Raw genomic sequence first — 10,702 nt, forward strand, 5'->3', positions numbered from 1 at the left:
TTTACAGGCCCACCTGCTTCCTGGCCCCTGATTGAGCAGCAGACTCCCTGTTCTTGATCATCCTCTTCTGCCTCCTCTCAACAGTCTTCTCAACCACGTCGCCCGATGCAACCCACCTTGTTTGCAAATAGAAAAGAAAGTGACAAATCGATCAAACAAATAAAACATGGCAAGATAAGATAACATTACCTCCATCGAGCTATTGTAACTATCTAGAGAAAATGGCTACAGAGCTCTACCACTGACCTATCGGAAAAGAAATACACCTACTAATGAAAGAGAAATGAGTAGAACAAAAAATCTACCTTCATGTTTCATTAGCATGCAACCCCAACACTATAGAGGCACATCTCCTCCCCACCCACCCACCCAACTCTTTAACTCTATTAGAAACATTTCCATCAACCTCTTCATCCTTTTGAACTATCAAATCAGGGCAATAGAGCATATCATGTTGAGGAATCTCCTGGTCATTGGTTTAACTAAGAGGTATTATACAATGCTTAAGCTGAGAGCTTGTACAATATGTTCAGTTTGCACAAGTGGGGCACATGCTTCAGTGATCCCAAAACCATTGAACAATGGACCTCATGGACAAAAAGTATCCCAGATTGGAATATCCTCAGCATCAGACATCTTCTAGTACCTACCAGAAAATGGTGCCGACCTCAGAATAGAAGAATTAGCAAAACAAAAGAGTACTTTCATAGCATTTTTCATCTAAAGCACTAGAGATTCAAATTTCAAGCAATGACAAATTCACACTGCAATGGCAAACTTTTACAAATCATTCCACGTCAAGAAACCTTATAAGCTACTAAGAAATTTCCAACCCATAGTGAAAGATGATTGATTTGTAGGATGAAGGAAATTCATATTAAATCAATCCGTACAAGGAAAAAAACAAGAAAATCCACTGTTTGGTAATGAAGCCATGGATTTGAGGAGCATTTAATACAATGGCTGCAAGGGCATAGCTTTTTTATTAAAACCTTGACAGAGAATCATTTTGTGGATTGACTTGGGAAGATTTGGATTTGACCCAAAAATCCAAGGATTTATGGAGGTATGGAGTTGTGTCTTTTCTATCATGACTTTTCTTTTAAAAAAATCTTAACAGAGAATCATTTTGTGGATTGACTTGCAAAGCCCACATTTGCATGCAAGGTAGCTCATGCACACGACATTGAGTCTCAAGACTCTCAACAGAGTGTACTGGTGTAATATCCAAACCGTCTCAAGTGGGTTTGACCATGTAGATGCTTTTGCATGAAAACAAATCTGGTTCAATCAATAGGTGGACCACAGTTTTCAAAGTAGCTGGATAGTAAAAAAAACTTCAACCAGGAGGACCAACCTGATTCTTACGCAAGAACATCTACAGTGGTAGTGCTCTAATGAATGGATTGGATCTCATCCCACACTGGCAAATGCATGCATGCACATAAGCTACCTTGTACACACATGTAGGCTTAGCAAAGCTCAACTAAAACCGTCTCAGATCCATGTAGGCTTAGCATGCACATGAGCTACCTTGTACACACATTTGCATGCAAGGCAGCTCATGCACACGACATGAGCAACCTTGTACACACACTCATCTCAGATCCATGTCTAAGCTTCTAAAACTGTCTTTTTCTAATTGAATACATTTGAAACTAATTCAAAACAGGGAAGAATGCAAACCAACAAAATTAAAACCGGTTTCCACATATTTAACAAAAAAGAAAAGAAGAGAGAATGCTCCATACCATGCCTGCCCTTGTCGTTAGAATGCATCAGATTTCGATCCCAGCTACGTACAAGCCATTTTTCCACAAATCCAACAACCAAAATAGAAATTGAAAGCTTTCAAACAGAACACGAACTCAAGCCAAAACAACACCTAGTCTTCAAGAATCCACCCTTAAGAGGAGACCTCCAAATTCAAATATTCCCTACAATTTCAAAGCAAGAGCTACAAATTTCAGTTATAAAATCACTATAAATTCCAAAACCCAGTTCTATAACCACCCCAAATGCTTCTTCCCCAAAACCACAAATTTCAATTTAAAAACCGCCTGGCGAATTTTGGCAACTCCAACCACCCCAAATGGAACAAACCCACTTCCAACCCAATACAACATTAGCTTTCCTCTAGAACTTTGATGTTCATCATTAGCCGGGTTGGATCATCCAATGATAGTGATATATTAAAGGACATGACAAATTGCTTAAATTTGATATCGGCCGTACATTTTGGCAGCTACTAATCTTGTGTTGATGATCACCCAATCAAAGTGATCGTCAAAAGGCATATGATATCAAAATTTCCATATGATGGACAATTCATGGCTAACTAGTGCCACCTTTTTTTTTTCTTTTTTTCTTTTTTTTTTCTTTTTTTGTCAAAAGAATGAGGTTGATCTTGGTAACATTGGAATGGACAGATGGTTCCACACCTAGGCCACATCAAACATATCCATGTCAAGTCCATGAGCTTGACATGCTGAAGCATTCATGGAAAATTTACTCTGGTAAACTTAAAGACATGTATATGACACTCATTTGTTATGAGTGATTTGGATGATGGTCATTACCCATCCAACTTCCTAAATGCACATACCAACACAAGTACCATTCAAAACAATGCAATGCTGAAACCAAACAGAAAAAATGGTGGAAAATATTCACAATATGACTCAACTCATACGGAAATGGAAAAGTTCCTCAGTTATCTTAAGGTCCGTTGTTTGAATGCTAGCATATATAGCACAACAATCCTTAAGACAAACAAACTAACATTGATAAATTAAAGCTTTTAAAAATAAAGCTCCACAAAATGACAGCAAATAATGACGGCATAAACATTTCCACACAAGTTCAAAATGACAAAATTGCAGCAAATTCAGATGTATACAGTCTCAACAAACTATGCTTTTAATTTACAAAAATTAAACTCGCATTAGACAGAATCTCGAACCTCAAAAACTACTAAATGTCACAATTATACAACATAACAAAATACTCCAGTATAAGAAAGATTGCATCAGCTTTAAGAATGAGAAGCAATAGCCATACAAGTCAGTGCTTCCACATAAACACATCTTGTTTCTAGAAGGCCTCAACTAGATTCAACAAACTCAGAACTATCTTGAAGGCATTAAACCACTAGCTACCTGATCAATAATATCATCTAAGGGATTGTTTGGGAGATCCAAAGAACGAACTATCTCCAAAATGTTTGTGTTGTGCTCCTTCATCCCATTCCTTATTACTAGCCAATTTCAAACTATAGCAGGGATAGAGTCAAGTAATAATCATATTTTTAGACATCAGTTCCTACATATATTATATGCCTGTTGATGTGTAGAAAAAAATAAAATAAAATAAAAGGGGAATTTGATATATTATCTTATTAAGAAAGAAATTAAGGTGCAATAACATACCTCAAGAGTACCATCATTTGGGGAAAAGTGGTTCTCAATCACCAGTTCTAACAGGACATCTATCCTGAAAAGATTGGGGCAAAAAAGTTTTTTAAACAAGAAAATGGAGGGAGAGAATGTGCATTCATAAATGATAGGTAGATAGATCAGAACAAGATAGTGAACATCGTAGCATAATAGGATCCAATTACTTTAATTCCACCTTAAAATAGTAAAGAAAACCAAATTCATATCAATACCCCCCCCCCCCAAAAAAAAAAAAAAAACCAGTCAATGAATGGAAAGAGAAGAGCACCCTTTCTTTTCTAATTCTGGTTTCTTTCAGTCATTTTGTCAAACACAATGTGCATGACTGATATAGTCACACTTGACATACATGTACGTCAGTCCAAACCATTCCATTTTAGAGACAAAATCAAAACCCTAAAGCAACTAAAGCAAACCTGCATATTGCATCATTAAGTGAATACGTAAAGTATCTCTCTGTGACGTGTAAGCTTCTAGGTGATGGAGGTTGTAGGGATTGCAGGAGCAGACATTGCATCCTTGACGTCCAAGAGCTTCTCTAGTAGGGATTTGATCTCTGTTTCTATGGATTTCCAGTACACCTCTCAACCATCTGCAGATTTTGAATCAGAATATTCGGATTTTGCATAAAAGCACCTTAGAGAGGGATCTTTGATAATATCGGATTGCGTTGGGGAAGTAGCCTCCCTGCAAAAGAAGAAAAGATGAGTGAGGAAGGGAGACAGGCCAAGCAATGAAAAAGGAAGAAGAAGAAGATAGAGGCAGCAATAACAAGGGGGGGGGGGGAGAGAGAGAGAGAGAGAGAGAGAGACCCTAGAAATGCTTTTGAGAGAGCAAGTTTTGGGAATGCATTTTGGTTGGTCGAAGGGCTTTCTACAGATCTAGGGATCAGTTGGTTGAAGGGGTTTCTACAGATCTAGGGCTCGGCTGGTTGAAGGGGTTTTTGTAGATTTAGGGTGTGGGATGAAGGAGAGGAGTGGAGAAAGGAAGGGATGGGGGTTTCGGTATATCTCCTGCATTTTGAAGGAGTGGGTGGGAGAGAGAGAGAGAGAGAGAGAGAGAGAGAGAGAGAGAGAGAGAGGAAATAGAGAATGGGAAAATAGCTCGCTGAGGGAAAGAGAGGAAATAGAGGATGGGAAAACAGCCCGCCCGAGGGAAAGAAAATTGCGTGGCTTATTTTTGGTTTTTTCGGGCTTTTAGCTACGGCTTAAACCCTTTGCAATATAGCTACAGTTTAAAACCGTAGCTAAAAGCCCAAATGGTCCGTAGCCTTTGCTTCATTTTTTGGTAGTGAGCAGCCAGTTCATATCCTTGATTGGAAGGAGCAGGTCCTCCGGACCAAGGTCATTCCCTTGGTGAAAGTTTAGTGGGGTCACCATTCTGTTGATGAGGCATCTTGGGAGCGCGAGGCCGAGATTCGAGAGCGCTATCCCAATCTCTTTGATGATTGATGATATGTTGTATCTTGTATGTTGTCTCCGATTTTATATGATGATGCTATGTTTCTTCTTCCTTATGAGTTATGTCTGGTTGCAATGATTATGTAAATTTTGAGGACGAAATTTTTATTTGGAGGGGAGAGTTGTAAAACCCGTATCCTAGATCGTACCGTTCTGTAGGCTTCTGCGGTCCTTCCGATCGAATTCAGGTAACCCTTGACCTGTATCCGACATTTGTGCATGATCCTAAGCTGAGTCCTGCATATCGAGTCGACTCAACCTGAAACTTGTATCTTTGCGACCGCGCCGTCCCCGCAGTTCCAACGTCGTGACTCGCGCACCGATCCGATACCTAGCTTAAAAGATGTGGACCCGCATTCATTTTGAGAAAAATGCCACGCATTGTGAATTTCAAGGGAATTTTTACAATATATCTCATTAATCAATCAATCAATGTCAAGTACACTCCATACCCCAAGTACAACAACCCATCCCTTCTCATTCCCAAAGTCAACTCTCTCTCTCTCTCCACTTATCCCTTTCTTACAACCCCATCACTCCACCCATCACCCATCACACCACACCCCATCCCTTTTCACCCATCACTTCTCTCTCTTCCTCATTTCTCAAAAAAAATCTCCCAAGCAACAAACATCCCACATCTAAGCCCTCTCTCTCCCAAAGCCAAGTGTGGCCCACTTTCCCTACCCTCTCACCTCTCATCCCCACCATCAAAACTCCATCAACCACCATCAAAAGTGAAGGCAAGGAGAATAGGAGTGCAATAGGTGGGTGATCTAACCATCAATTTTGTTATTTGAGGGCTCACATATGGTGGGACCCATCTTGATGTACGCTTTGTATTTTGGGAGGGCCCATAGTGGCGGGGTCCCTCCCCTTCTCACCGATCCCTCTCTCTCTCTCTCTCTCTCTCTCCCTCTCTCTCTCTCTGTCTCTCTCTTTTATAACGGGCATGGCCCACTAGATGCACACCAATCGTGGACCCACCATGATGGATGTGTTTTATCGACGTCGTCCATCTATTTTATCCAGGCCATCCAGTGGACCTGGATGGTGAGAAAACACAAATGTCAGAACCATCAGGTGGGACCCACCTTGATGAAATGTGGGCCACGTACATGTGGGACCCTCCATGATGCTTGTGTTATATCCATGCCGTCCAGTGTCCCTGGACGCTGGACAGGGTGCGGCTAAGATGGAGTGCGTGTACTGACATGGTTGTGTAATAACAGCTAATAAAAAATTAAAAAAAATAATAAAATATATATTATATTTAAGCTTTTGGGTGGACCACTCATGTATGCCCCACCTTGATGTACAGATCAAATCCACACCGTCCATTCCATTTCTCAGCTCATTTTAGGCGTTGAGCCGAAAAATGAAGTCAATCTAATTATCTGGCGGGCCATTGCATAAAAAACAGTAGATTTCATTGTTAAAATCTAGTTTAACCTTTCTACACACTGAAACATACCCAATATTGGGCTTGTTAGACCCGTCACGAGCCAAGGAACCCAGCCGACGGACTGGATTCCTTTGATGTGGGCCCCACCTATTAAAATCTTCAAAAAAATAAAAATAAATAAATAAATAAATTTTTAGGCAGTAGCAGGTGTTGCTGCTGACCGTCCTCTGGATGTAGTAGCATCCTGTGCTGCCGTGGTGGGCTGGGACCTACAGCCATGGGCCCCACGTGATGTGTGTTGAACATTAACACCTTGCATTTGGTGGGCCCCCCTCAAGGCAGCGGGCCGCCCCAAAAATCAGTCGTGTACATAACCCAGGTGGCCCACATCACAGGAAACAGTGATGATTAAATGTTTACCATTGGAACCCTTTTTTTTGGTCCAGGAGTTTTGGATCATCATGAAATCTGTTTTTCCTTTTCATTCTAGTCCGTGTGACCATATCAACATGTTGGATGGAAGATAAACGTTATGGTAGGCCCCACATGGGACCCACTGATGTATGCATTGTATACCACACCTCCCCACACATGGGGAGGTGGGACGGCTGGTGTACCTCACTACATAGCTGCTGTAGTGGCGTCACCAAGTTTATGGGTCCCACCTGCTTTATCTATACCGTCCATCCCTATGGGACCCACCATGATGCATGTGTTGCATCCAAATCGTCCAACCATTTTGAAAGCTCATTTTAAGTCTTGAAACTAAAAATAAGATAGATCTAGGATCAGGTGGACCACATTTCAGGAGACAGTGGGTTTGAACGTCCACCATCAAAACCCTTGGACTAAAGGGTTTGGACCAATACGATATCTGTTTTTCCCTTTTAATCCAGGTCCTTAAGACCTTAGGATTAGATTGGGTGGGAAATAAACCTTATGGTGGGCCCTTGTGAATTGTTTAAACAGTGAAAATTATCTCCACTGTTACTTAGGGTATGGTCCAAATGATCCTTCAATATGGCTATTTTTGGGTATGTTGTTGAAGCCCACCTTGATGTGTATGAGGTATGTTGTTGAGGCCCTCTTTGATATATATGAGGCCCACGTGATGCAGCCCATTTGATGTATTTGACTTGTCCCATTCAACTCGGTCCATTCGACTTGGCCCAGTTGATTCGGCCCATTGTTTTGGCCCATTTGATTAGGCCCGATGTGATATATGATGCCCGATGTTGAAGCCCAGCTATATATATATGAGGCCCATGTGATGCGGCCCATTTGATGTATTTGGAGTCCTTGGGTCGAGGCCCAACGGGATGTACATAAGGCCCATTACAATGAGTGATTCCACCATGGTTTATGTAATGAAGTTTGAGGTGGGTCATGCCTTGGGAGCAATGATGGTTTGACGTCCACATTGTAAGAATAATGTTGGTAAATGTCTGCATTATAACTCTCCCTAGGGCCCATTTTTAGGCTCATACTTGTTGTGTGTAGGCCATCTAGGCCCATCTTCTTTATGAACAGAATCCATCATCACATAACATGTTTAGTATAGTTCCATGATTCATGCTCATACGCATCATATGTATACTTTGATATGAGGAGTGGCTGATTATAGCATATGCCTTGGGGCAGATTGTTTATGGGCCCCCTGATAGGTGGAGTTGCCCTTCATTAGCGCGGTACACGCAGGATTGTTGCACGACTGATAGTGTGATTCATGCACTTTGCATTTGTATGACATGATTATTATACGCCCTATCGACATCAGGGCTATGACCTCCACAGGCACATCGTGGATGGCAGGATCGGACACCGAAAATATTGTTACTAAGCATCGGGGTGCCATAGATGTCCCTGGGTGAAAATTCCTAAACCTGATGGTACCAGAGGATGGCTCCAACGTTGAGACCGAGTAGATATACGAGCACACAAGGGCCGAATACCAGGAGGCCGCGTCTACCACTGTGTCATGGTCTATTGGAAAGGGGTGTGGCCTTACTCGCCCGAGGGTAGGGGGCATTGCTAGGCTTAGTTTGACCAGCTCATGAATGGGTCCGCTATCGACGTGCTGGATAGATATTGGTAGACTATTGGCCAGGCAGATAGTGAGGTTTCTTACGCTCACTTGGACTGCGCCCCTGGGAAAGAGGTAGTGCCATTTGGAGTGTACTAAACCCTGGTGATTACACAGAATGAGAACCGTACTGATATTTGATACTCCAGTGAGGAGTTGCATTGACATATGGATGAGGATTGGCATGCATGAGTTACATTTCGCATCGCATAGCCTTGGTATGGCCGACAACATTCATGTTTGCACCGCATAACCTTGGTATGGCTGATTGCATTCATGTACTCATCAGTATGATTCCACATTACTCTTACATTGCATTCTGAGCACGCTCATATTGCGCACACACTTGCACCGCCCTCTAAGCTTTCTATAAGCTTATGCATGATTGATGCGTGTAGGTGACACCAGGACGCAGCCATAGTTTCGCCATAGTTGGAGCGTGCTGTGAGCTTCAAGAGTTTCTATTATTATCATTATCTTGTATTTCCCTTCATACGCGCTGTACTCAAAGTTTTATTCATAGTGGATTTCGTGATGGTGTTCTTGTGGTTATTGTTCGTGGGTTATGCTTATAGATATGCTTATACTGAAACAAAATCATGTTTGAAATCCTCCTTGTATGATCCCAGGATCAGAACCTGGTGTATGGGTGTCGGGAGCTAAGAATGGGGTACTATGGAGGCTGTCAGCACCGGATTCGGCGATCTGGAATTTTGTGATCCTGGTTTTTGAGTTCAGAGCATGACACAACTGCCCGACCCGCCTCAAACATCAAACGTCGTGACTAACCAAGTTAGTGGTGCACGTTAACAGTAATTATGAATACATGACACCGCCTTTAGCATCAACAACAGATCTGCCATCATCATCCACCATCCCATCTGTGCGTGTAAGCGACATTCTGCTTCGAGACCTTCTCGAAACATCAAACCTCATCACTCGTCAAGTTTCCATGCCGTTTGATGATGCTGCATTCACCAATGCAGAAATGCTGGAATATACTGATTCGTTATGTGAACCGATCGATATAGTCATTGGGCAAACATTTAAGGACAAGAGTAGGTGCCAGTATGTTTTGAGCCAATTTGCAATTCGCAATGATTTCCAATATAGGGTAATATATTCAAATTCTAGGAGATTTACCGTGGTGTGCTTCGAAGATACATGTGAATGGAGGGTTCATGCATCTCGGGTGAATGATACGGGAATATTCAAAATACGGACTTATACGTCAAAACACACGTATGACTTGTTATGGATGAAGAGCGATCACCAGCAAGCTAGCAGTAAGTTAGGATGTGATCTGGTTATTAGCCGCATTGAGCAACGCCTAGGGTTGAGGCCACGTGATATTGTATTCACCATGCAAGAGAAATATAATATTCTTATCAGTTATAGCAAGGCATGGAGAGCTAGGGAGCTTGCAATTAATCACGTGATGGGGTCTTACGAAGACTCTTACAATCAACTCCCTTCGTATTTTTATGAGTTAGGGATGGCTAACCCAGGGACAGTTACTGTCGTGCTTGTTAACCAAGAGACTTTCAGATTCGAGTGATGTTTTGTAGCGCTCGGACAATGCATTCAAAGTTTTTAAAATTTATTGCGGAGGGTATTGGCCATTGAGGGGACACACTTAAAGGGCAAATACAAGGGTGTTCTATTCATCGCCATAGCCTTAGACGGGGACAATCATATATTTCCAGTTGCATTTGGCATCGGGGAATTAGATAACAACAGTAGTTGAAATTAGTTCCTTACCTACCTTAACGATGTGTTAGGGTCTCTGGAGGGTCTTATAATTATATCCGACCGACATAAATGTCTAATGAAAGATGTTCCCCAAGTCTTCCCGCATGCAATCCATGGGTATTGCGCGTACCACATCTACAGAAACTTGGTGGACACTTTTAAAGACAAGTCGTTAGAGATGTACTACTAGTGGGCTGTGAGGACATGCAGGAGGGCTAAATTTGAGAAATTAATGCATAATATCGAAATGACCAACCCCCCAGTATATGCATGGCTGACAAAAATTAGGTACGAGAGATGGAAATCTTTGCACTTTCTAGGAAAAAGATTCAACTTGGTCACTACAAACATATCTGAGTGCTTTAATGCCCTTTTTAAAGAAGCACGCGAATACCCTATTACGAAATTAATAGAGGCGGTAAGATTCAAGATACAGGAATTGTTTTTCGAGAGAAGAGAATCTGCGGCATCATTTGTGGGTCTGTTGACACCATGGGTGGAGAAACAGTTAAAGGATCTTGTGCAGAAGGTGCGAGATGTTCGCTGT

General features: G+C 41.8%; 1 long non-coding RNA gene across 2 annotated transcripts; it reads right to left on the reverse strand.

Annotated features, from left to right (window-relative positions):
* On the reverse strand, positions 1 to 4,549 carry LOC131236218 (uncharacterized). 2 transcript variants are annotated; one of them, XR_009166639.1, is made up of 4 exons: positions 4,268 to 4,549; positions 3,872 to 4,142; positions 1,752 to 1,937; positions 1 to 646 (listed from the first exon to the last, which is right to left on the reverse strand). It is a non-coding gene; the product is annotated as an uncharacterized LOC131236218 (long non-coding RNA). The 2 variants fall into 2 exon arrangements; XR_009166638.1 differs by having other exon boundaries at positions 3,159 to 4,142.
* Positions 4,550 to 10,702: the final 6,153 nt, after the last annotated feature.

This window comes from Magnolia sinica, unplaced genomic scaffold (assembly GCF_029962835.1).
Source record: "Magnolia sinica isolate HGM2019 unplaced genomic scaffold, MsV1 ctg301, whole genome shotgun sequence".
Classification (NCBI taxonomy): Eukaryota; Viridiplantae; Streptophyta; class Magnoliopsida; order Magnoliales; family Magnoliaceae; genus Magnolia; species Magnolia sinica.